Genomic DNA, 27,265 nt, shown 5'->3' with positions numbered 1-27,265 from the left:
TCAAAAACCACATATCTTTTTTTCTGACCTCCAGGTTGCATTTGGAAGATCTCCAGCCATGTGACATCATCCGCGTATGCTTGATGAAGGCCCTTCAGACGCGGCTGAAGCTTGGGCCTTTCCAAAACTCGGAGAAAACTGCTGGGTTTTTGAAAGTCCATCTAGGAACCCAGATAGTCCAATAACTCTACATTAAAACGAAGGCTGGCAGGAGGGATGCCATTGCCTACTCCTTCCAGCCAGCAGGTCCACCTCTTCAAAACAGCAGGCCTTCCCCTTCCCAGTGCATCCTTATTGGCCCTATCACCTAAGGCCCCTCCAATGGGAGGCGCCTGGGGCGGTGGCATCTACAGTCACTGTACTGGCACCCCTAGACCAGTCGCTTCTTTTTATTGTCAAAAGCTGATGTTGTTTTTAGAAAATGGCTCGGCAATTTTAGGAATTCACCGGAGTGCTTATTTCAGTGTTGAAGAGCCCATTTGCATGTCAGTGTTGGAGACTGCTAGACATGTCGCTAAAGACAGAGATAATCCGTTTTAATAATCCGCCACTAAAATGCTTGCAGGCTAAACAGCCAGAAAACAGTTTAGCGATGGCGTTAAAGTTTTGAGAATCTGCACCTGAGTGTAATAGGGACTGCACAGCCCACTTGTACTGTAGCCAAACGTCAATAATCTCCACCTGCTGGCAAAGGAGCGTAAACCCATTTGTTTCTGTGCTGGTCTGGAGGGATGCTAAAGAAAAAGAAGTTTATCAAGTCCTCCCAAACAGGACTCGCTAGTTACATATTGTCTTCAACAAAAAAGGGAACAAAAATATATATGAAAAGTACCATCAATGGGCAAACACCCTAACCTTTTTTTTTCCAGTGGCCATAAGCCTTTTTAGTATTCACCTCCCCCCACCCCCACCCGGATAGTCTGGAAATTAAGAATATTGGTCCTCTAGGGGCTACAGTTGGATTCTAAACCTTAAAGACTCCAGAGGATGGACTATTGTTACAACATTCCACAAAGCCTTAAGTCAAGGAAATTGATCTGACAAGTTTCTCGAGCAGACTAAAAGTCATCCCTCTACATGTGCTCCCTCAATCCAGTTTGGATACATCTATGGTGAAGACACCTGGTAAAGAAGGAGAAATTAGGTTCTTACCTGCTAATTTTCTTTCTGTTAGCATGTAGACTGGTATAGGTCCTTACGAATGGTTATATACCTCACTGCTACCAGCAGGTGGAGACTGAGAACAAACTTGTATATCAGGATTGCTTCCCCTCTAGCAATCCAGTCTGCTGAATAGCCAAGCAGAACCTAGGAAAGACTTCAACTGAAAACAGTAACACATACTCCGAACAGGAGTGTAAAAACAAACATCTGTAACCAACTGTTGGAGCATGTGTAGAACTTAACCCTGGTAAAGAAAATATCCCCACAGCTCACCAGCTAAGCCAGCTGAGCCATAGCCACTGTTCTTAATTCTCCCCGGCCCTAGAAAAATACTAGATCCCGTAGAAAAAACAAAATCTGCATGCAAGCAAAACAAAAATCCGCAATCACAGCACAAAGTCAGATAGGGTGAGGGACTATACCAGTCTACAGGTAACAGAAAGAAAATTAGCAGGTAAGAACTTAATTTTTCCTTCTGTATCGCCTGGTAGACTGGTATAATCCTTACAAATGGGACGTACCAAAGCAGTACCCATCAAGGGTGGGACCCCTGAAAGGCCGACACCAGAACATGTTCACCGAATACTACATCCTGACGTGCTTGAACATCCACACAGTAGTCTCTGACAAAGGAATGCAGAGAAGACCAAACTGCAGCCGTACAAATATCCACTGGAGGCACTAGAGAAGACTCAGCCCAAGAAGCTACCTGACCCCGAGCGGAATGAGCCTTGAGAAATTCTGGAACAGGCTTTTTCTTCAGAAGATAAGTGAAAGCAATAGTCTCCTTGATCCAACGCGCAATAGTAGCCTTAGAAGCTCCATCCCCCTTACGAGGACCCGCTAGAAGGACAAAGAGATGATCTGATTTCCTGATCTCCTGGTCCTCTGCACATAAGAGTGAAGGACCCGACTGACATCTAACTTGCGCAACTGTCTCTGCTCGGAAGAGCCCTCCCGGCTACCCAATACTGAGAGGACTACTGACTGACATGAAAAGGAGAAACTACTTTGGCAGAAAGGAAGGAACAGGCCTCAACACAACCCGCTCCCTAGAAAACTCCAGGAAGGGAGCGCTACAAGAGAAAGCCTGCAGCTCAGAAACACGTTTAGCAGAAGTAATGGCCACTAAGAAGACCGCTTTAAGAGGAAGGTCCTTCAAAGAGCAGTTGCCCAACGGTTCAAAAGGCAGGCGCACCAGAACACAGAACCAGATTCAGATCCTAAGATGGAACAGAGAGGGTCACACGGGAGGCTTAAGCAATTTGGCCGCCCGAAAGAAGCGAATCACATCAGGAATGGCAGTCGAACGCTGACCTTTCAACAACCACTGGAGCCACCAGAACCATAAGGCCGAGATGTCGAACTATGTGGAGAAGAACTCTATCCACTAATGGCCACCGAGGGAACACATACAACAGCCCCTCCGTTGGCCATAGTTGAACCAGAGCATCCAGGTCCTTGGCCTCTCTGTGACCCCAAGACTTAACTATCAACTGAAAGGCCATGGGGCTTAGACACCACTCTCCAGGATCTAGCACGTGATGACTTAGGAAGTCCACCTGAACATTCTCTACTCAGACTATGTGGGAGGCTGAGATGTCCTGAAGATGAGACTCTGCCCAGATCATGAGCATAGTCACCTCCTGTGCTACCAAAGTGCTCCTGGTGCCCCCTGATGATTTACATGGGCCACTGCTGTGGCATTGTCCAAAAGAACCCTGACTGACTTGCCCATCAGAAAGGACTGGAAAGCTAACAGCGTCAGACGGATGGCTCTGGTCTCTAAGACATTGATCAATCAAGAAGCCTCCTCTGTGGAACAGGTATCCTGAGCTGAGTGACCTAGACACTGAGCTCCCCAACCGAGAAGACTGGCATCTGCGAGAAGCACCGTCCACTGGGGCTGATCCAGACTCGCATCTTGAACAAGATAGGAGGTCTGAAGCCACCAACGAAGACTGCACTGAGCCAAGTTCAGAAGTGGAACAGGATGATCTAGGCTATGCCTCTGAGGCGACCACCTCCGAAGAAGAGCATACTGAAGAGGACACATGTGGGCTTGAGAGAACCTCACCACATCGAGGGAAACCGCCATAGACCCCAAGACTTGGAGGAAATTCTGTGCCCGAGAACACCCGGACGTCATAAGCAGGCAAATCTGAGATTGCAATTTGCTTACCCGGGACTCCGGAAGGAAGACCTACCCCAAGGAGGTGTCGAACAGCACTCCTAGATACTCCAGGCACTGAGATGAAGACAACCGGCTCTTGGAAAGGTTGACTACCCATTCCAGCGACTGCAGAAACATCACCACCTGAGACGTGACCCAGATATTCTCTTGGAATGACTTCGCACGAATCAACCAGTTATCCAGATAGGGATGAACTAGAATGCCCTTTTTTCGCAACGCCGTCGCGACAACCACCATCACCTTGGTGAACGTCCACGAAGCCTTGGCCAGACCACATTGAAGTGCACAGAACTGATAGTGTTGCCCCAAGATCGCAAAGCGCAGGAAGCGATGATGGGAGGCTGAGGAAGACTGGATTGCTAGAGGGGAAGCTATCCTGATATACAAGTTTGTTCTCAGTCTCCACCTGCTGGTAGCAGTGAGGTATATAACCCATTCATAAGGACTATACCAGTCTCCCAGGCGATACAGAACAGTTAGTTTTTTAGTATATCTATGATGATTACATACGAGATAAATCTGCATGCACTACTTCCATTTTGTGCAAATCTCTCATATGCATATTCATCATCAATATAGGAAGAATTTGGGAAGAGGCTCCTTTTGCAAGATTGGAATAATTTATCAATCAGGAGAGAGTCCCATAGAAGTTTGGTGGTCCAACAATAGTTTGCTTAAAGATGATGGGGTGGGGAAAGATTACAAGGCATTGGAGAAGGAGTACTTAAATTTGTGGTCCCAATTTCATATTACAGTACATGGGACACACTGCAGGCTGTGTCTTGGGGTTGGGAAGTTTTCTCAAACCCATATCTTGGTGAACGCAGGCATGTGAGGCCCAACATACTATAATTTATAGTTTATTTAAATTTGCTGTACCGCCATTTCTAACCAGCAGATCACAGAAGTATACAAAACATAATTCAAAAGGTACAAAGAACTATAATATTTTGATAGGAAAGGCAGCAGCTTCTACATTCACACTCGTTAGGAAGAGAAGTGGAGGAACTTGTAGGGTGGCTCACAAAACCTAGTGTTTCCTAGCAGTATGGTGTAACTTACAATGCCCATATCTTTGGAAAGTCTGAATCAGGATGAATCAGCATTTAAATTGGCATGCATTAAATAAAAATACTACAAATTCAGCAGGAAGACTAGCAAGATCTTAATCTTTCAATTGTAAAAGGACATCGCTGAAGGGTTAGAAGGAAAGGTTTGCCTTTTTGCATACGATACCAAGATTTGTAACACAGTGGATACCCAGGAAGGGGGATGGTGGAAAATGTGAAAAAGAATCTGCAAAATTTAGAAGAATGATCTATTGTTTGACAGCTAAAATTCAATGCGAAGCAGTACATAATGATGAACTTGGGGAGTAGAAATCTGAGAGAACCATATGAGGCGAGAGGCTGATATGCATGGATGGGGAGAGGGATCTTGGGGTGATGGTGTCTGTGGATCTGAAGGCGATGAAAAAGTGTGACAAGGAGGTGGCTGTAGCCAGAAGGATATTGGGCTGTATAGAAAGAGGCATCACCAGCAGAAGAAGTCCTTGAAGGAGGGCATTTCCAGCAAGAGCTCTTGACTGAAGCGTAGGGACTATGGTGGTACATGTTTGTGTAATCTGGTAAACAGTGTGGTTCAGATAGGTGCAAAGATCCTGTCAGTAGAACTATCTTAAATTTCATCTTGCTCTCAACTGGGAGCCAGTGCAGCTTTTTCAGTAACAGGGTGGTACTCATCTACCATGATTTCCAAGCGGGAATCTTGCTGCTGCCATTTTGCAGTGTTTGAATTTGTCTGATCATGTACTTTGGTAGACGAAGCAAAACAGCATTACAATAATCAAAAACTACTACATTTGTCATTGCTCGAGATGAAAGATAGGGTTTTAGACATCTAATCCAATACAATTTTCCATGTGCATTTTTAATTATGTGCTAGACCTGTAAAGACATCAAAATTTGGGTCCAACTACATGCCTAAGTTTCTCATTCATGGATGACCCCCCACTAAATTGCCATTCAGTCTTAGCTGATAACTCAGATTCTGTCCTCCCCATTTATTAATGAGCAGTAGTTCTGTTTTCTCTTTGTTTGCTACCAGTCTGTTTGCCTGAAACCATCCAAAGATTTTTTCAGTCCTATCCTAATCTTCTGCTTGGCCTCTCCTTCAGATTTTGATACACGGATGATCAGATGGACATCATCCGCATATATAAGTAACGTAACGTAACGAATTTTTATTTATATACTGCAAAAGCCTTTCGGTACTATGTGGTTTACAAATTAATACAGTAGAGAATCTAGACTAAAAATGCTTAAGAGAAAGCAACATTTATATAATAAAGATAAAATAGAAAGGAGGAAAGAACAAAAATTAAACCAAAAATAAAATCCTAGCATAAAAATCAAATCAAATAAAGTAGAAATGAAATAAAATAAAGACCACCCTAAAAAAATCATAGTATTATTAAAAAAAAATCATATATGTAACATTCCCAATCCAGGTTTATAATTAATTCCCCCCCAAGGTTTTAGGAACATTTTGAACAGCTGGGGGTATAAAGCTGACCTCTGTTAATTTCCCTCCAGTCGCTGTTGTCCCCCATGCCACATTACACTCTACTCTTGTCATCCTGTTGGACATGAAAGATTCTATCCATGTTAAGACTCTTTATCCTAGGCCTGCTTCCCTAAATTGTATTCCAAGCAGTGTGTGATGGACCAAGTCAAATGCTGCCAAGATATTTAGAAACCCCAGCAGGACCTGTGCTTCAAAATGGAGTCTTGTACTGCTTCCAGGACAGTCTCGGTGATAAGGTGTCTTCTAAATCCAGATTGTACTTGGTCTAGTTTAGTAAAATCTTCCAAAAAGGATGAGATCAGCTGGCAGATTAGCTTATTCACTAATTTTGAAATCAATGGCTGGTTTGCTACAGGTCTGTAATTTGAGAGGTTCGCCTGATTATTATCTTATTCTTCAAAATGGGTTAGATGACTTGAGTATTTCCACCTATTTAGCACCTGTTTGGCATCTGCCCCCTAACTCTAGGGAACAATTACCGTATTTTCACATAGATAACGCGCACCCGTGTAAAACGCGCACACGGGTATAGCGCGCAAAAAACACACATTTATGTACAGAAATTTTTATATACCGCGCATGCTGCCCGACTCTCCCGTCGCCACCTGACTCTCCTTTCGCCCGCCCCGACTCTCCTCTGGCCACCCCAACTCTCCTTTCGCCCACCCCGACTCTCCTCTCCCCCTTGAAGTCCTGTCCCCACCCTGAAAGCCTGATGCCCCCCCCCCGATGTCCGATTAACCCCCCCCAGGATCGCTCGCACCCCCACCCCGAAGGACCGCTCGCACGCACTCCCACCCGCACCCCCACCCTGAAGGACCGCTCGCACCCCCACAGCCTCCCGACCCCCCCATCATGTAGAAGCTCCTACCGGTGTCCTGCTGCTTCCTCTTAGCGGTCCCGACTCCCCGACACGATCGGGGCAAGAGGGAGCTCAAGCCCTCTTGCCCCAGCCAACCGCGGCACCCCTGACACGATCGGGGCAAGAGGGAGCTCAAGCCCTCTTGCCCCAGCCAACCGCGGCACCCCTGACATGATCGGGGCAAGAGGGAGCTCAAGCCCTCTTGCCCCAGCCAACCGCGGCACCCCCGACACGATCGGGGCAAGAGGGAGCTCAAGCCCTCTTGCCCCCCCGACTCCCCGACACGATCGGGGCAAAAGGGAGCCCAAGCCCTCTTGCCCCGCCGACTCCCCAACTCCCCGACAATATCGGGCCAGGAGGGAGCCCAAGTCCTCCTGGCTCTTGCGAACCCCCCCCCCCCCGCTAGTTGTTCGGGCCAGGAGGGAGCCCAAACCCTCCTGGCCACGGCGACCCCCTACCCCCACCCCGCACTACATTACGGGCAGGAGGGATCCCAGGCCCTCCTGCCCTCGACGCAAACCCCCCTCCCCTCAACGACCGCCCCCCCCCAAGAACCTCCGACCGCCCCCCCAGCCGACCTGCGACCCCCACGACACCCCCACCCCCCTTCCCCGTACCTTTGTATAGTTGGCCGGACAGACGGGAGCCAAACCCGCCTGTCCGGCAGGCAGCCAACGACGGAATGAGGCCGGATTGGCCCATCCGTCCCAAAGCTCCGCCTACTGGTGGGGGCCTAAGGTGCCTGGGCCAATCAGAATAGGCCCGGGAGCCTTAGGTCCCTCCTGGGGGCGGGGCCTTGGGCACATGGTCGGGTTGAGCCCATGTGCCTCAGGCCCCGCCCCCAGGTGGGACCTAAGGCTCCCGGGCCTATTCTGATTGGCCCAGGCGCCTTAGGCCCCACCAGTAGGTGGAGCTTTGGGACGGATGGGCCAATCCGCCCTCATTCCGTTGTTGGCTGCCTGCCGGACAGGCGGGTTTGGCTCCCGTCTGTCCGGCCAACTATACAAAGGTACGGGGAAGGGGGGTGGGGGTGTCATGGGGGTCGGCCAGGGGGGTCGCGGGTCGGCTGGGGGGGCGGTCGGAGGTTCTTGGGGGGGGCGGTCGTTGGGGGGAGGGGGGTTTGCGTCAAGGGCAGGAGGGCCTGGGATCCCTCCTGCCCGTAATGTAGTGCGGGGTGGGGGTAGGGGTGTCACTGTGGCCAGGAGGGTTTGGGCTCCCTCCTGGCCCGAACAACTAGCGGGGGGGGGGGGGGGTCGCCAGGGCCAGGAGGACTTGGGCTCCCTCCTGGCCCGATATTGTCGGGGAGTTGGGGAGTCGGTGGGGAAAGAGGGCTTGGGCTCCCTTTTGCCCCGATCGTGTCGGGGAGTCAGGGGGGCAAGAGGGCTTGAGCTCCCTCTTGCCCCGATCGTGTCGGGGGTGCCGCGGTTGGCTGGGGCAAGAGGGCTTGAGCTCCCTCTTGCCCCGATTGTGTCTGGACCGCCAAGAGGAAGCAGCAGGACACCGGTAGGAGCTTCTACATGATGGGGGGGGGGGTCGGGAGGCTGTGGGGGTGCGAGCGGTCCTTCAGGGTGGGGGTGTGGGTGCGGGTGGGAGTGCGTGCGAGCGGTCCTTCGGGGTGGGGGTGCGGGTGCATGCGAGCGGTCCTTCGGGGTGGGGGTGCGAGCGGTCCTGTGGGGGGGGTGTGTGAATCAGACGTGGGGGGGGAACTATGTAAAAAAAATTTTGTATAACGCGCAAGGGTGTGCGCGGTACGTAAAAACCACGTATAACGCGCGCGTTATATGCGAGAAAATACGGTAATTATCCCCATTAAAAAGGTTAGTCCTAGACCTGAGTGGAGTAGAAAGGGTAGATGTGAATTGCTTGTTTACTCTTTCCAAAAATACTAAAACTTGGGGGCATGCAATGAAGCTAATAAATAGTAAAATTAAAACAAACCGGAGAAAATATTTCTTCTAACTACGTATAATTAAACTCTGGAATTAATATGAAATCAGTTAGTTTAGCAGGATTTGGAAAAAAGTTTGGATAATTTTCCAAAAGAGAAGTCCATAGGTTATTATAGATGGCCTAGGGAAATCCACTGCTTATTCCTAGGATAAACAGCATAAAATCTGTTTTACCAGGACAGCGAGGAACTCCAGAGCGACTTGAGCCGATTGGAAAATTGGGCAGATAAATGGCAGATGAAGTTTAATGTGGATAAATGCAAAGTCATGCACTTAGGAAGAAAAATAAGGAACACAAGTACAGTATGTCAGGTGCAACTCTGCAAAAAACCGAACAGGAAAGGGACCTGGGGCGTATTAATAGATAGGACCCTGAAGCCGTCGGCGCAATGTGTGGCGGCAGCGAAAAAAGCGAATAGAATGCTAGGCATGATAAAGAAGGGAATCACGAGTAGATCGTAGAAAGTAATACTACCGCTTTATAGAGCGATGATCAGACCACACTTGGAATACTGCGTCCAACATTGATCTCCATACCTAAAGAAGGATTTAAAAGTACTCGAGAGGGTGCAGAGACGAGCAACTAAGCTAATAAAGGCCATGGAGAACTTGGAATATGAGGAACGACTTAAGAGACTGGGATTATTCTCCCTTGAGAAGAGGAGACTGCGAGGGGATATGATCGAGACTTTCAAAATACTGAAAGGATTCGACCAAATAGAGCAGGATAAAAAACTATTTACAATGTCCAATGTGACAAGGACAAGAGGACATGGACTAAAGCTAAGGGGGGGACAGGTTCAGGACAAATATCAGGAAGTTCTGCTTCATGCAACGAGTGGTGGAAACCTGGAATGCTCTCCCAGAAGAGGTAATTGCGGAATCCACCGTTCTAGGGTTTAAGGGTAAGTTAGATGTACACCTCCTCCTTATGAGTGGCTTAAGGTGACATAGGTATGGGTAAGCTAGATGCGCATCTCTTATGAGAAGCTTAGAGTGATATGGGGACTAATACTATGCCAGGGTACACCTGGCGGGGCCTCCGCATGTGCGGATCGCCGGACTTGATGGACCTAGGGTCTGTTCCGGAGATGGCACTTCTTATGTTACTACTTGGGATCTAGCTAGGTACTTGGGACCTGGTTGGCCACTGTTGGGTGCTGGGTTTGAAGGACCTTCGATTTGTTCCAGTATGGCAATTCTTAAGTTCTTATCTCTCATCAAGTATATGGGACATACATCTAAAGAGGAGGGGGCCTGGCTTCACCCCTCTCAGCATCTTCTTTACTTGGGTCTCTGTAACCACCCCAAACTTATCCATTGTCTCCTATTGCCTCCCCAAAATCATCTAAAGTTACGGCGGAGTTTTTAAAGATATCGTTCCATTGCTGTTGCTTTCAATCGCACAGGCTAAGTTTTTGTCTGCAGTTTTATTTGATACCTTATCCACCTGGGACCCCTGATGAAGGCGTGTTTACCGAAACATAGACTGTGTCGGGTCCTCTGGTTTGGTTCAAGGTGGTAACATTAACCGCATTCATGATTTTGTTTTAATAAATTTAGCCTGCATCTTTGTACATTTGTCTGCAGTTTTCTTTGTTTTGGTTTAAGCAATCATTTAGCCCATAATCTTTCTGTAATTTCCTTATTTTTTTTGTAAAGAATTTGTCGAAGTCTTTACTTGTCAGGAAACATATCAGTGGTTAGTTCTTTCTGTTTTTTCACCCCAATAGTTCTTAAATTACATTGTAAAGGGTCTTTGAGGAGTTTCCTGCTGTTAGTATCTTTTTCAAGAAGAAATCCTTTTTATTTATTTTCCTCATGTAAATCTTACTGATTGCATGCCAGGCCTTCCTTAATGTTGCCTCTTTCCCCATTTTCTTCCACTTTTTCTCTAGCTATCTCTTCAGTTACAGGTTTCTCAGATGAAGTTATGTATTTCCTCTCCCCTACAGCCATTTTAGTGGAGTCACTTTCTCTAGGCTGCTGTATAATACATTGTCCCAGTTTCTTACCAGTTCGGGAAGATCCTTGTTTGCAGTATCAATTTCCCTCAGATTCGTCTCCAGCTTGTTTATAAAATTTTTCTCCATCAACAAATCCTCTCCCCATTATTAGCCTTTCCTCTGTCTTAGTTTATTTCTCACCCTTTGGCTGACTCAGAAAGAAGCAGACCAAATAGTTATCAGTCCCTGGTAGTTTAACCAGTAAATGGTTACACATTGCACTGTTTTCCCTTCCGAACACTAGATCCAATATGTCTCCTGTGGTATGTGTGTTGTGTGACAGACAAGGGACCTGTCATGTAAGGCAGTAGCCATAGGAGGGAGTTTGGTGTCCATGGGTGGCTGGTAAGAAGAAATTTTCTTTTAGTCTTTCTAGACTGGCACAGCTGGATGGGTTTAAATTCCTCTGCCAGCAGGTGTAGACTGAGAACAAACTGAACTGTAGCAGTAATGGAGAAGGAAGACAGAGATGCAGAGATCATCAAGACGGAGGACACCATTGAGGAAGAAGTCCAAGAGCTGGAGAACTTCATGGAAGAGGCATACAGGGAGGCCGTGGAAAAACACCAGCTACAGTGGAACTGCCGGGATACGCCTACAGAGAGTGTGGACCACCAGATGGACAGCCACCAAGAGGAAATGGGGGACACAGCAGCAAGATCTGGAAACAGCGGAGGGAACCCACAAGAAGACAAACGCAAGGATGAGAGGAAATAGATAGGAACGAAGGACACGGACCTACGGCTGGAGAGATGGACATACACCAGGGACATAGACCTACGGCTGGAGAATCAAGAGAAGATAGAGAGAACAGCAATTGTCATGGGGGACTCTATCATCAGACAAGTTGACAGCCACATAGCGGGAGGAAGACTGGATCGACTGGTGACCTGCCTACTGGGAGCCAAGGTAGAAGACATAGTAAGCCGCATCGACAGGATCGTTGACAGTGTGGAAGGAGAAGATATGGCAGTGGTGATCCTTGTGGGGACGAACAACGTGAGCAACAGGAACTACAACAGAGAAGTACTGAAGGACCAGTTCTGGATGCTAGGAAGGAAGCTGAAGACCAGAATGCAGAGGTTAGCATTCTCAGAGATCCTGCCGGTACCCAGGGCAGATGAGAAGAGACAGATAGAGCTGCAAGCAGTCAGCGCATGGATGCGGCGCTGGTGTGAGGAATAAGGATTCCACTTTGTGCGCAACTGGACGACGTTCTGGTAGATAAATTATTGAACACCCCTTGTATAATTCCATTCCATCCCCGCAATATTTGTCCATTTACCTGAACTTAGTCCAGAAGAGGATTTCCTGTCTGAAATCCAGCACTACCATCCTCTTGCAGCCACAAATGTGGTACGCAAAGCAATTACCAACAGAACTGGGTAGGCTCTGTGCTGGTCAAAGGCACTAAATATAAGTAAATTAGCAGGTTGGCTTTAATTTCTCCTTCTATACCAGTGGTCTCAAACTCGCGGCCCGCCAGGTACTATTTTGAGGCCCTCGGAATGTTTATCAATCATAAAAGTAAAATAAAACAGTTTCTTGATAATATGTCTCTTTAGCTATAAATTACAGATAGGAAGTACAAAAACAGTGACCATTATAGATGGGACCCTCAGAACACAGCTTCCAAAATCCACATACCCAAAAGCTACATCCTGATGAGACTGAAAATCCAACTGATAATGGTGAGCAAAGGTATGCAGAGGAGACCAAACAACTGCCTTACAAATATCCAGAGGTACAATGTTGCTTGATCTCTTGTGGAATGAGCCTCAAGTCCCAAAGGCATCTGACACCTCTTCAGCAGATAAGTTGATGCAATAGCCTCCTTAATCAAACACTAGTTACCTTAGATGCTGCTTCTCCTATCTGAACACCAAAACTCTTGAGTATTACATACGTACACATGAACATCAAGCCTGTACAAATAATGCCAGACCATCCTAACTCTTGGCCTTTCCCAAAACTGCCAACGTTACAGGATGATTAACATGGGAAGAAAAAAAAGAATAACCTGTAATACCATCTTTTCTTTGGAAACATCAGAAAAGGTTCCCTACAAGACAATGCCTGAAACTCAAATCCACTGTGCTGAGGTAACAGCCTCTGAGAACAATGTCCTCAAGCTAAGATCCTTCAGGGAACTATCTATAAGAGGTTAAAAAGCAGCAGAAACCAGTGCAGTCATGACAAGATTAAGATCTCAGGAGGGAACAGAGTGCTGGACTTGAGGCTGGATTAGACACACTGTTCAGAGAAAACAAACCATATCCTATATTTAAATTCTTTATTCATTTTTAAACTTTCAACAAGTGTACAATATAAGTAATACATAGATTTACTAACATCACTTGATAAATCTATCAAGATCATAACAAATGTATATATATCTAAACCCTTCTCCCCCCCCTCCCTTTCCATACAATTATTTAATTGAATCAATCTTTGTCATATTTCTTTTTTACATTTTCTTTCATTTATATAAACCCTCCCCTTTCCCCTCCAATCATAAATAATGTTAAGAAAATGGTGTTTATTCATTACAAAACAATGTCAATGGCCCCCATATTTTATTAAACCTTTTATAATTTCCATTTTGTATTGCTATTGAACGTTCCATTCTATATATGTGACATAGTGAATTCCACCAGAAATTAAAATTAAGTCTAGTGTGATCTTTCCAATTTGCAGTAATATGTTGCATGGCAACTCCTGTCATAATCAATAAAAGTTTGTTATTACTTGCTGATATCTGACTCTTTTTCCTCATAGATATGCCAAATATCACAGTATCATAAGTTAATGCTACAGGATTATCTAATAAAGAATTTATTTGATCCCAGATCGAATTCCAAAAGGCTAATATATAGGGACAGAAAAATAAAAGATGATCCAAAGTCCCTACATCAAGCTTACAATGCCAACATCTATTAGACAATGAACTATTTAATTTTTGTAATCTAACAGGGGTCCAAAATGCTCTATGCAAAAGAAAAAACCAAGTTTGTCTCATAGATGCTGACAGTGTACATCTTATTCTCCAAGACCAAATTTGTGGCCATTGAGATGCCAAAATTTGATGCTTAATCTCAATGCTCCAAATATCCCTAAGACCATTTTTAGGTTTTTTATTAACCAATTCACTAATAACTTTATACCACTGTGCGGCCTGGTGACCCAGAAAATCTGCCTGGAAGCATAAAAATTCCATGCTGTATTGAGAATTTAAAGTTTTCCATTCAGGGAACCCTGCCTGAATGGCCTGCTTCAATTGCAACCATTTATAAAATTGTGATTTATTCAGTCCAAATTTATTTTGCAATTGTGTAAACTCAAGCATTTTTCCATTTGAAATAACATCATTTAAAGTTCGTATTCCTGCATTTAACCAATGCCTCCAGACAATCTTAGTTCCGCCAATTTGAATCTTGGAGTTTAGCCATATAGATTGATTTGTCGATTTACTAATAGGAATTTCAGTTAAATTACTTACATACCTCAGAGTTTTCTATGTATCTAATAAAAGTTTATTTTCTTTATACAATCTGGGCATCTTGATACTGAGAATGTGACAAAGATGTAAAGGAGACAGGAGTCGCCATTCCAAGTATAACCAATCTGGAGTGTATTCAATGAGATCTGGGAGGACCCAATACATACCTTGACGTAAAATATAGGCCTGATGAAATTTGGGAAATTTACCCCACCCTCCTTAATTGATTTCTGTAAAGATACCAAAGCAATTCTAGGTGTTTTGCCAAGCCAAACAAACTTAATAATTATTGCATTCAATTTTTTATAAAAAGAGTTCTGAAAAAATACCGGAATCATACACATTTGATAGCAAACCACAGGCAATATCATCATTTTTATGGTTTGAACTCTCCCCCACCAAGATATATGTAATGGATTCCATTGTTCACATAATTCCGAAACCTTTTTTAATAAAAGTTTTTCATTTTCTTTTACTGTATCTTCTATTGAATTTTTAATCCAAATTCCTAAATATTTTAATCCATCCTCTTTCCAAACAAAAGGAAATGAATCAAACATAGATTTTATGCAATGCACATTAAGCAAAATAATTTCAGATTTATTCCAATTGATTTTATATCCTGAAAACATTCCAAATCTTTCAATCAATTCTAACAAACATGGTATAGTTGAACCTGGATTGCGCAAATATAATAAAATATCATCCGCATAAGCAGATAATTTATATTCCCATTCTTTCAAGGGAATACCCTGTATCCCCTTTGTCTGATTAATAGCTATCAATAAGGGTTCTAAAACAATATCAAACAGCAAAGGAGATAATGGACATCCTTGTCTAACTCCTCTATGTAATTTAAAACTCTCAGATAAATTATTATTAATGTATAGTTTTGCCATAGGGGAGCTATACAAAGTTTTAATCATTTGAACAAAACCAGGACCCACACCAAACCAATCCAAAGCCTGATACATGAATGACCATTCTACCCTATCAAAAGCTTTTTCTGCATCTAATGAAAGAGCAAAAGCTGGTTCATTCATCATTTTAGTTAAATTTAAGGTATGAAACGTCAATCTTATATTGTTAGAAGAATGTTTATTAGCAACGAAACCCGTTTGATGTACATCAATTATATAAGGGAGAGACTTTGCCAATCTTAATGCCAGAACCTTAGCCAATAATTTTCCATCAACATTAATTAATGATATTGGCCTGTAATTTGAAACCATAGTGGGATCTTTATTTGGCTTTGGCAAAACAATCACCACAGATTCTGCCATAGTACTTTTAATACAACCTTTATTAAGTTGAAAGTGATATAAATTTAGTAAATAGGGTAATAAAGAATTTTGAAATGTTTTATAGAATTCCACAGTAAAACCATCCCCACCTGGAGCGGATCCAACACTAAGAGACTTCAATGCTGTTTCTAATTCTTTTAATGATATAGGTCCTTCTAAACTTCTTTTTATATGATCAGGAAGTTTTGGACCCTCAAGAAGATTTAAAAATTCCATACCTTTTTGAACTTTTATCAACAGAAGACTCGGAAGAATACAACTCTTTGTAAAAAGCCAAAAATTGATTTAAAATGTTACTAGTTTGATTATGCATATTTCCTTTCTCATCTTTTATTGCACTTATTTTTATTCTTCTCTTTTTTGCTTTAAGATAATTTGCAAGTAAACTTCCTGCCTTATTAGATTTTCCATAATACAAGGTTTGCAGAGAAAACAAATCTTTCCTTGCCATTTTTGAAGAAATTTCATTATATTTGCCTTTAGCCTTTAATAAAGTTTGCAAATTTTCATGATTCCAATCATCTATTAATTTGGATTCCAGCAATTTAATTTATTTTTCCAAATCTGAAAATTGTTTAATAAGTTGTTTTTTAATATACGCAGAATAAGAAATAATATTACCTCTTATAGTAGCTTTAAATGCATCCCATAAGATTTCCGCATTAATATCTGCTGAGGTATTTATTTGGAAAAATTCCAAAATTTTTAACTTAATTTCTTCAAGAAAAGTTGAATCTGAAACCAATGTATTATCAAACCTCCATAATGATCTATTGTATTCATTATTATCTAGTGCACAGGTGTCGAAGTCGGTCCTCGAGGGCCGCAATCCAGTCTGGTTTTCAGGATTTCCCCAATGAATATGCATTGAAAGCAGTGCATGCACATAGATCTCATGCATATTCATTGGGGAAATCCTGAAAACCCGACTGGATTCCGGCCCTCGAGGACCGACTTTGACACCCCTGATCTAGTGTAAGTGTAATCCACACTCCTCCATGATCAGACAAAATAATTGGATCAATAGAAGCTTGTGTCACTTGTTGCACTATGGAATTCGATACCAATATGTAATCAATTCTTGAAAAAGATTTATGAACTGGTGAGCAAAAAGAGAACTCCTGATCATTAAAATGAAGAATACGCCATATATCTTTCAAATTACAAGTATTCACCAAATTATCTAACCCTAATGTTTTTATATTTTTGCTTGGTTTTTTTATCCAAAAAAGGATCCATAACAGCATTAAAATCTCCAGCTACTATTACATTAGAAGCAGCCAGTGGGAGTATTAATTTTTGTATATTAATAAAAAAATCATTTTGATTCGAGTTCGGGGCATAGATATTTAATAAAGTCAAAGTATTATTTCCCATTCTCATTTCCGCTCGTATCCATCTCCCTAAAGGATCAAAATCTATCATTTTAAATGAAGCTAAACATTTTTTGTTCACTAATATAGCCACTCCTGCCTTTTTCCCTATTGCAGGAGCGAAAAAACAGTGTTTCACCCAATTATCTTCTAGCTTTCTGGATTCAACCACTGACAAATGTGTCTCTTGAATATAATACACATCAGCCTGTTGCCTTTTTAAAAATGCTAACATTTTTTTTCTTTTTACTGGGTGATTAAGGCCATTAACATTGAGTGAAAAAATTTTAATCTCCATCAATCCAAATAATTTTTACAAAAGCTCTTCCAATTATTATATCTGAATAAAAAACTGAAATAATTTGAAATGAATAAACACCACCTTCATTTATATCTCCCAATCCAACATCCCTACCCCAATTATCAAATCCCTTTAACCCCCCTCCCATCCCTCCCTCTCCCACCCTTAATATTGACTGATAAAAACTGGAACTGCACATACAAGACCAAGTAAAGCTAAACTAAAAGCTCTATACAGACTTCAATTATAAAACAATATTGTATGTAATAATCATATGTATTTTTACAAATAATTTATGTAATATTTTCAAAATATTAAAAAATCAAAATAAGAAACTAAATAAAGATCTTCCACTCACATTATAAATGACAAAAGAGAATGTGAAACTCTATATGTCTGCTAAAAGTATCAGACTTGTAAGAAACCTATAAATAAAAATTAAGCATTAATAATATATTTTCCTTTTTTTTTTTAAATTATTATTATTATTATTTATTTATTTTAAATATATATATTCTCCTTAAATATTCTCAAAGAAGCCTACTAAACCCTAAACTAGAGTCCCTTGAAAATCTTTGCTAACTGAAATCTTTTGTACTGAATTCTTATCAAAACCTCCATTAACTCATCATAACCTATGATCTAAATCTGCCACTATAAGCTCTGTATATTAATATCTTATCTTCATGAATATATTGCAATAACATATATCAGAGATTCTAATATCTTATTAAGATATGTAACAGCAAAGGAACAAATCATTTCAACTTTAAAAGTCATCCTTTGAGAAAGAGATATTAAAGGCTCACAGAGAAACAAACTGCCTTTTTCATCAACATTCCATTTCACCGTTGCCATTCAAAATAAACAGAGCCAAACTGTCAGTTAGCAGATTCTCAAATATATTAAAGATGAATAACAAATAAAATCAAATAAAAACCAAGAAGAATCAACTCCAACTCCAGGAAGTGAATAAGTCAAACTAAATTGACATCGGCTGCTCCCTTTGATTTAAAAACATTTCCAACTTCACAGGCTCATCAAAGCTCATAGTTTTGTTGTCAATAGTTATTTTCATAATCGCAGGGTATATCAGGCCAAATCTAGCTCCGATGTCTCTTAACTTCGGCCTCATGTCTAGAAATTTTTTCCTTTTATCTGCCGTTGTTTTAGCGAAATCAGGGACGATGTGGACTTTGGCATCCTGACATTTTAAATTCGCATGTTCCTTAGCCATTCTTAACACCTCTAAAACTTGTTGGTGTCTTAGCAACTTGAAAATTATGGGGCGAGGACCTTTTAAAGTATCAGGTCTTCTCATTGGTATGCGATGTGCACGTTCAACTTCTATCGGGTATTTGGATTTGAGGGGCAGGACTTTCATCAAAAAATTTTCAACAAATGAGACCGGGTTGTTTTTCTCCACCCCTTCCGGTACGCCCAAAAGTCTCAAGTTACTCCGCCTCATGCGATTCTGGCAATCCTCCACTTCCCTGGTGAGTGTAAAGATTTTTTCTCTGTCCAGTTTATATTGCCTTTTTTCATTTTCAAAGCTGTCCATTCGCATTTCTAATTTAGTTGTTTTGATTTCTAGCACTTCGGTACGTTTATTTAAAGTTGTTACTTCTTCTTGTATCTCGTCCAGTTTTTTGGCGTTTTTTAAAAGAATTTCCTTTATTTCTTGAATTTTCTTCCAAAAGTCGATGTCGCTCTTCTCCCTTGACAACGGGCACTTCGATGGTGTTGCCGGCTCCGGCTTAGATCTTTTAACACTGCCGGTATTAGAAACCACCATTTCCGATTTATTTTGCTTTCCTGAAGCCATAATGTTGTCAATTTTCTTCGTTTTGAGTTTAAATTGAAATTTTTGTTTTAGTATTTTAAGTCATGAATGTCTGTTTATACGGAGCCTCTGCCTTACCCGTCCATACTCGTGCACTCCCAAGCCACGCCCCCTCCAACAAACCACATCCTGATGGGAAACAAAGGCCTTACCCTTTCAGCAAACCTTGAAAAAGTCCAAGCCCACCAACACCTTAAGCAATAACAGGGCAAGTCCTTTATCCAAACCATCCTTCAGAAATTCCAAAATCTGTGCCATCAAAGACTGAGAGATGAAATGCTTCAAACACAAGGCCTTGAGAATAGGCCATACCTAGACATAAGCCAGAGATGTAGAATACTTCCAAAAGCGAAGAGTGGAAAAAACTCTGTTGAAATAACTTCACTTCCTTAATGTGCCTGCTCAAGAGCCAAACTATAAAACAAAATGGAGACAGGTATGGCATTAGCACTGATCCCTGAACTAGCTTCCCCTCTGAAATCGGTAACTGGAAAGAATGGTCGCACATCATATGGACTAGGTTGCCATACCACAGTTGGCAGGGCCAATCTGGTGCCACCAGGATCACCTTTTTCTGGTGACGCTCTATTCTCTGAAGAGACTGACCTACCAAAGGCTAAGGAGAAAACATAGAGAAGACCCGATGAGCCACTCCTGAGCAAAAACATCAATGCTTGTCAATCTCTCCTGAAGAAGCCTGGAAGCAGAGCATTAAAGGTGGAGGCGGCCATCAAATTAATCTCCAGGCAATTCCATATATCTACCAGGAGGCTGAAGATAGCATGTCTGAAATTCCATACCCCCCCTCCTCAGATCCAGTATATATTTGCTTAGGAAGTCTGCTTGAATGTTGTCCACCTCTGCCACATGGATGGCAGACAGGTCTTTCAGGTGGATCTCCACTCAGGCCAGGAACCATGCTGCCTCCTCCACGAAGTGGGGACTCCTGGACCATCCCTTGACAATTGATGTAGACCACCATGGTGGCACTGTCTGACAATACTTGAACAGCCTTTGCCTGGAATCAGATCCCAGGAGAGAAGTACCTGATGTTAGTGCTCTGGTTTTCAGGGGATTGATCTAAGATTCCTTTGAAGTCCAGAGACCTTGCGTAACACACCCTATACAACAAGCTTCTCAGTCCTGGAGACTGGTATCTTGGTCACCATTGTCCACTGTGGAGGATCAAAACACCAGTAGTTGTTGAGACTGCATCGCCACAAACACCAGATTAGACTGTCTCACCAGACCCCACAGAGGGATCCATACCTCTAGAAAGTGTGTTTGCAGTAACCAAATGGAAAGAAAAGCTTGCTGTGGAGGCCCACTTCCAAGGACGTTACCTTAGAGCCCAGTACCTGAAGAAAATCACTGGCAGGCGTCTTTGCTTGAATGAGCCAATTTTCTAGATACAGGTGCACAAAAATATTTTCCTTCCCCAGCACAGTGGCCACCCCCACTATAACTTTTGAAATGGTATGAGGGGCCTAAGCCAGACAAAAAGGAAGTGCATAAAACGGATGCTTCCCCAAAACCCCAAGAACTGTTCCCTTGATCTAGCCTGCTAGGAAAGCAGAGGAGGTACAGTATCACCTGAGTAGCCTGGGCAGATATCTGGTAGCCCCTCCCCCTACAACTGCTGGACAAAGAAGTCACATCCAGTGGTTACTATAATTCGGTAGAGCACTGCAGCCCGTACATATAGTCAGGATGCTCCCAAAGGTAAGCAGTTTGAGAGCTATTTTGGTTCTGCAGACATTGGATGAATTCACCCAGAGGTTTCCCTGGTTGCACACAGAGAGAATCTTGAAAAATCATCATTTATTAATTTGATATACTGCAAAGAACTGCAAAAATGGTTTTCATATGGTGTACAATAAAAAAGCTGCAGAGAAAAAGACAGAAGTGAAGAAAAGACAGATACAAGAACTGAAAGGAGAAAAAGGGAAGAAAGAGTCTAGAAAAGACAAGCCTAACAAGATGTGAGATCTTTTAAATAGTAAAGTACAAAGTTTTCCAAAGTGTTTTATGCCTTGTAAATCATTTAATACAAATCGCTGCACTTTATCTAAAAAGTAATGCTTCACATTCATTCATCAGTGACAATGTATCTAACTTGTTCCTGTGGGTTCGTAGTGATGACATCATCATGTTTTCGGAGGCGTCTCACTCAGCTGCCCCGCATTGGGAGGAAATATAAAAGGAAAGCACAGTTACTTACCGTAACAGGTGTTATCCAGGGACAGCAGGCAGATATTCTTGACTGATGGGTGACGGCACCGACGGAGCCCCGGTACGGACAATTTTAGAGTGATTGCACTCTAAGAACTTTAGAAAGTTCTAGCTCGGCCGCACCGCGCACGCGCGAGTGCCTTCCCGCCCGACAGAGGCGCGCGGTCCCTCAGTTAGTATAAGCCAGCTAAGAAGCCAACCCGGGGAGGTGGGTGGGACGCAAGAATATCTGCCTGCTGTCCCTGGATAACACCTGTTACGGTAAGTAACTGTGCTTTATCCCAGGACAAGCAGGCAGCATATTCTTGACTGATGGGTGACCTCCAAGCTAACAAAAAGAGGGATGGAGGGAAGGTTGGCCATTAGGAAAACAAATTTTGCAAAACAGATTGGCCGAAGTGTCCATCCCGTCTGGAGAAAGCATCCAGACAATAATGAGATGTAAAAGTGTGAACTGAGGACCAAGTAGCAGCCTTGCAGATTTCCTCAATAGGAGTGGAACGGAGGAAAGCTACAGAAGCTGCCATTGCTCTGACTCTATGGGCCGTGACAGAACCTTCCAGTGTCAGTCCGGTCTGAGCATAACAGAATGAAATGCACGCTGCCAGCCAATTAGACAACGTACGTTTAGAAACGGGACGTCCCAATTTATTTGGATCAAAGGACAGAAAAAGTTGGGGAACTGATCTGTGGGGTTTCGTACGCTCTAGATAGTAAGCCAGAGCCCTTTTACAATCCAAAGTATGTAAAGCTTGTTCTCCAGAATGAGAATGAGGTTTTGGAAAGAAAACAGGTAGAACAATGGATTGGTTGAGATGGAATTCAGAGACAACCTTAGGGAGAAACTTTGGATGTGTACGCAAAACCACCTTGTCATGGTGAAAAACCGTAAAAGGTGGATCTGCGACCAGTGCATGAAGCTCACTGACCCTCCTGGCAGAGGTAAGAGCAATAAGGAAAAGCACTTTCCAAGTGAGAAACTTGAAAGGAGAGGTAGCCAAAGGTTCAAATGGAGGTTTCATTAAGGCGGAAAGAACCACATTGAGATCCCAGATAACAGGAGGGGCTTTAAGAGGTGGTTTCACATTGAAAAGCCCTCGCATGAACCTGGATACCAGGGGATGAGCTGAGAGAAGTTTTCCATGGACTGGCTCATGAAAAGCTGCAATGGCACTGAGGTGGACTCTGATGGAAGAGGACTTAAGGCCAGAGTCAGACAAAGAAAGCAAATAATCCAACAATGTCTCCACTGCCAGAGAAGTTGGATCAAGATGATGAAGAAGACACCAGGAGGAAAATCTCGTCCACTTCTGATGGTAACATTGCAGAGTGGTTGGTTTCCTGGAGGCATCCAGAATGGAACGAACAGGCTGAGATAAAAGAGTATCATGAGATGTCAGCCCGAGAGATACCAAGCTGTCAGGTGCAGAGACTGGAGGTTGGGATGTAAAAGGGTTTCCTGCTGTTGCGTAAGCAGAGAAGGAAACAGAGGAAGAAGAAAAGGTTCCCTGGAACTGAGTTGAAGTAGAAGGGAGAACCAATGTTGCCTGGGCCACCTCGGAGCAATCAGAATCATTGTGGCTCGTTCCCTCTTGAGCTTGAATAAGGTTCTCAACATTAGAGGCAGAGGAGGGAAGGCGTACAGGAACAGATTCGACCAGTCGAGGAGAAAAGCATCCGCTGCCAGACGGTGAGGAGAGTAAAGTCTGGAGCAGAATAGGGGCAGCTGGTGATTGTGAGGAGCTGCAAAGAGGTCTATCTGAGGAGTGCCCCATTGAGTGAAGATAGACTGCAGAGTTACAGGATCGAGTGTCCACTCGTGAGGCTGGAGAATTCTGCTGAGTTTGTCCGCTAAAGAATTCTGTGCTCCCTGAATGTAGATAGCTTTCAGGAAGAGATGGTGATCTATGGCCCAATTCCAGATCTTTTGGGCTTCTTGGCATAAAAGGCGAGAGCCTGTCCCACCCTGTTTGTTGATGTAGTACATCGCAACCTGATTGTCTGTGCACAACAGAAGGACCTGAGGAAAGAGAAGATGTTGGAAGGCCTTGAGGGCATAAAACATCGCTCTGAGTTCCAGGAAATTGATTTGATGCTTCTTTTCCTGGGCTGTCCAAAGACCTTGAGTCTGGAACTCGTTCAAGTGAGCTCCCCATGCATAAAGAGAGGCGTCGGTGGTGATGACCAGTTGATGAGGGGGCTGATGGAATAGAAGACCTCTGGATAGATTTGAGGATACCAACCACCATTGAAGAGACTGACGAAGAGATGATGTCACAGATATGTGTCGTGAGCAAGGATCCGTCGCTTGGGACCACTGAGTAGCAAGGGTCCATTGAGGAGTGCGCAGGTGAAGACGTGCGAGGGGCGTGACATGAACTGTAGATGCCATGTGCCCCAGGAGTACCATCATTTGCCTGGCTGAGATGGAAGGTAGCGAAAGCACCTGCTGACATAGAGACTGAAGGGTCTGAAGACGATTGGATGGTAGGAAAGCTCTCATGAGGAGTGTGTCCAGGATCGCTCCAATGAATTGAAGTCTCTGAGTGGGGGTGAGATGAGATTTGGGTAGATTGATCTCGAACCCCAGAATTCGTAGAAACAAGATGGTTTGGTTGGTGGCCAGTAGAACTGCTTGAGCGGATGTGGCCTTGATTAACCAGTCGTCCAGGTAAGGGAAGACCTGGAGGTGGTGAGAACGTAGAAATGCCGCTACCACAATGAGACACTTGGTGAAGACCCTTGGAGAGGAGGCAAGGCCGAAGGGCAGCACCTTGTATTGGTAATAACAATGATTGATCATGAAACGGAGATGCTGTCTTGAGGTTACATGGATCGGTATGTGAGTGTATGCCTCTTTGAGATCGAGGGAGCATAGCCAGTCGTTTTGATTGAGAAGAGGATAAAGGATGGCTAAAGAAAGCATCTTGAATATTTCTTTTACCAGGTGTTTGTTGAGATCGCGGAGATCCAAAATTGGTCTGAGATCTCCTGTTTTTTTGGGGACTAGAAAATAACGGGAGTAGAATCCCTGCCCTTATTGATCTTGAGGAACTTCTTCTATAGCGTTTAGAAGAAGGAGGGATTGAACTTCCTGAATGAGGAAGGCAGATTGAGGACTGTTCAAAGCAGACTCTTTTGGCAGGTTTTGGGATGGAAGAGTCTGAAAGTTGAGAGAGTAGCCGTGGCGGATGATGTTGAGGACCCATTGGTCCGAAGTGATAACTTCCCATCGGCTGAGGAACAGAGAAAGTCGACCTCCTATAGGTTGAGGCAGGAGAGCAGGAATAGGAATACTGGCTATACTGTGGAGAATGAAGTCAAAAGGGCTGTGACTTCTGCTGAGGAGGTGGTTTCACAGGTTGCTGCTGTGGCTGCTGTCTGGGAGGCTGACGTTGTTGCTGCCTCTGACGCCTGGGTTGCTGAGCAGTGGTAGGTAATGGCCGAGCTGTGAAGCGGCGTTGATAGGCCGACTGCTGCCTATATGGTTTTGGCGGAGGAGGCTTCTTTTTATTTTTAAGCAGGGTATCCCAGCGAGTCTCATGAGCAGAGAGCTTTTGTGTGGTTGAGTCCATGGATTCCCCAAAGAGCTCATCCCCTAGGCAAGGGGCGTTGGCTAACCGATCCTGATGATTAACATCAAGGTCGGATACCCGAAGCCAGGCCAGGCGACGCATAGCTACCGACATTGCTGTCGCTCTGGATGTAAGTTCAAAGGTATCATATATGGATCTAACCATGAACTTACGTAATTGAAAAAGAGACGACAAGCAGGTATGAAAGGAGTGATGTTTTCGTGAAGGAAGGTACTTTTCGAAGGAAGCCATGGTGGTAAGGAGATGCTTCAAATAAAAAGAAAAATGAAAAGCATAATTGCTAGCTCTATTTGCTAACATAGCATTTTGGTAGAGCCTCTTACCAATTTTATCCATGGCTCTACCTTCTCTGCCAGGAGGTACCGATGCATATACACTGGCTCCTGAAGATTTTTTAAGGGTGGATTCGACAGTTAAGGATTTTTTTTTTTTTACAAAATAGAAAAAAGAAAAGAAATAAGATTAAATAATCAAAAGTTTACGCGAGCGGGAAGGCAAAGAGAAAAAAGTTTCAACAGCCGTTGAAAACGCGTCTTCTTAGCTCCGCGGAAACTAAGAAACTGAGGGACCGCGCGCCTCTGTCGGGCGGGAAGGCACTCGCGCGTGCGCGGTGCGGCCGAGCTAGAACTTTCTAAAGTTCTTAGAGTGCAATCACTCTAAAATTGTCCGTACCGGGGCTCCGTCGGTGCCGTCACCCATCAGTCAAGAATATGCTGCCTGCTTGTCCTGGGATAAAGTAAAATTCAACTGCCACTATCTTTATTCACATAGAAGAGTGGTCAAGATTATGGCGTACAATGATTTAGGTAAATCATCATTAATTTATTACTATTTAATTTAAAGGGTAAGATTACTAAGGAGATGTGTATTTGGCTTAAAATACATATTGTTTCTGTATAGAGACCCAGCCTTGAAAAAGCTTTCTCCAGAACATGGATACAATCAGACAACAACTAAGCACAGGAAAAAAAATTATTCTCATACAACTGGACCTAACTGCAGCATTCGATCTAGTAGACCATAATATCCTTCTGCAAATATTGGATACAATAGGTATCTCAGACAAAGTATACTCTTGGTTTGAAGGCTTTCTAAAATCCAGAACCTACAGTGTAAAATCTAACAAAGAAAAATCAGAACCTTGGTCAAACCCCTGTGGAGTACCACAGGGATCCCCACTATCCCCTACCCTCTTCAACCTATACACTGCCTCCCTCGGAACACATCTAGACAATCTAGGCATAACCACCTACAGTTACGCGGATGACATTACCATTCTCATACCTTATGATCAATCAAAGTCCCCCATGACAAAAACACTACATCGAACACTAGATATGATTACGACCTGGATGAAAGATCACAAACTTAAACTCAACCCAGACAAAACCAAATTCATTCTCTTCGAAAATGACAAAATCCAAACCATAGCCAACCTGGAACTCAACTCAATCAACTACCCCATCCAAACCACCATAAAACTACTAGGAATAACTATAGACAGATGCTGTACCATGCAACCGCAAATAAACAATACAATACAGAAATCCTTCGCTATCATGAGAAATCTGAGACAAATCTGGAAATTCTTTGAAAGAACACAATTCCAGCTTATAGTACAATCTCTAATCCTAGGACTGCTGGACTATTGCAACATCCTCTTCCTCCCATGCCCAACCTCTATGACTAAACAACTACAAACAATCCAAAATACAGCTTTAAGACTCATCTACTCATTGAGAAAACATGACCATATCACAGAAGCCTACATCAACTTACACTGGCTACCAATCCAAGAAAGAATACAATTCAAAATCTACTGCATGTTATTTAAAACACTTAACGGAGACAGCCCGTCCTACCTGAACAACCGCCTCATCCCAGCATCCACAACCAGACACAGAAAAACGCATTCCCCATTCATACCCCCCCCCCCGATCAAAGAAGTAAAACGATCAAAACTACACGACGGCCTCCTAGCCACTCAAGCAGCAAGACTGGACAACCAGATCTCCAACCTTCTGATGTCCACCCCAGACTACAAGACATTCAGAAAAGAACTAAAAACTATACTTTTCAAGAAATTCCTGAAACAGCACTAACCTCACGTACTCTAGTTAGATTGTGAGCCTTCGGGACAGTAAGGGAATTTTTCAAGTACCTTTCTTATTTCTAATCTTAATGTATATTTTCTGTAAACCGCTTAGAACCTAACGGATGTAGCGGTATATAAGAAATAAATTACATTACATTACATTACTCTCAAAATCACTAAAATAGACAAAGGATCTACCCTTTACTATCATAGCAAGGACAATTGTGCTCCCATTGAAACTCCAGTCTACAAATCTTCTGT

At 43.3% G+C, this 27,265-nt stretch overlaps 1 protein-coding gene across 5 annotated transcripts in view; it reads right to left on the bottom strand.

The window, feature by feature from the left end:
* Window positions 1-27,265, bottom strand: part of HCFC1 (host cell factor C1) — a 432,893-nt gene that overhangs the window by 36,685 nt on the left and 368,943 nt on the right. The gene's annotated exons all lie outside the window — the stretch shown is intronic.

Source organism: Geotrypetes seraphini, chromosome 1 (genome assembly GCF_902459505.1).
Source record: "Geotrypetes seraphini chromosome 1, aGeoSer1.1, whole genome shotgun sequence".
Classification (NCBI taxonomy): domain Eukaryota; kingdom Metazoa; phylum Chordata; class Amphibia; order Gymnophiona; family Dermophiidae; genus Geotrypetes; species Geotrypetes seraphini.
This window is presented reverse-complemented; position numbering and strand designations above follow the sequence as displayed.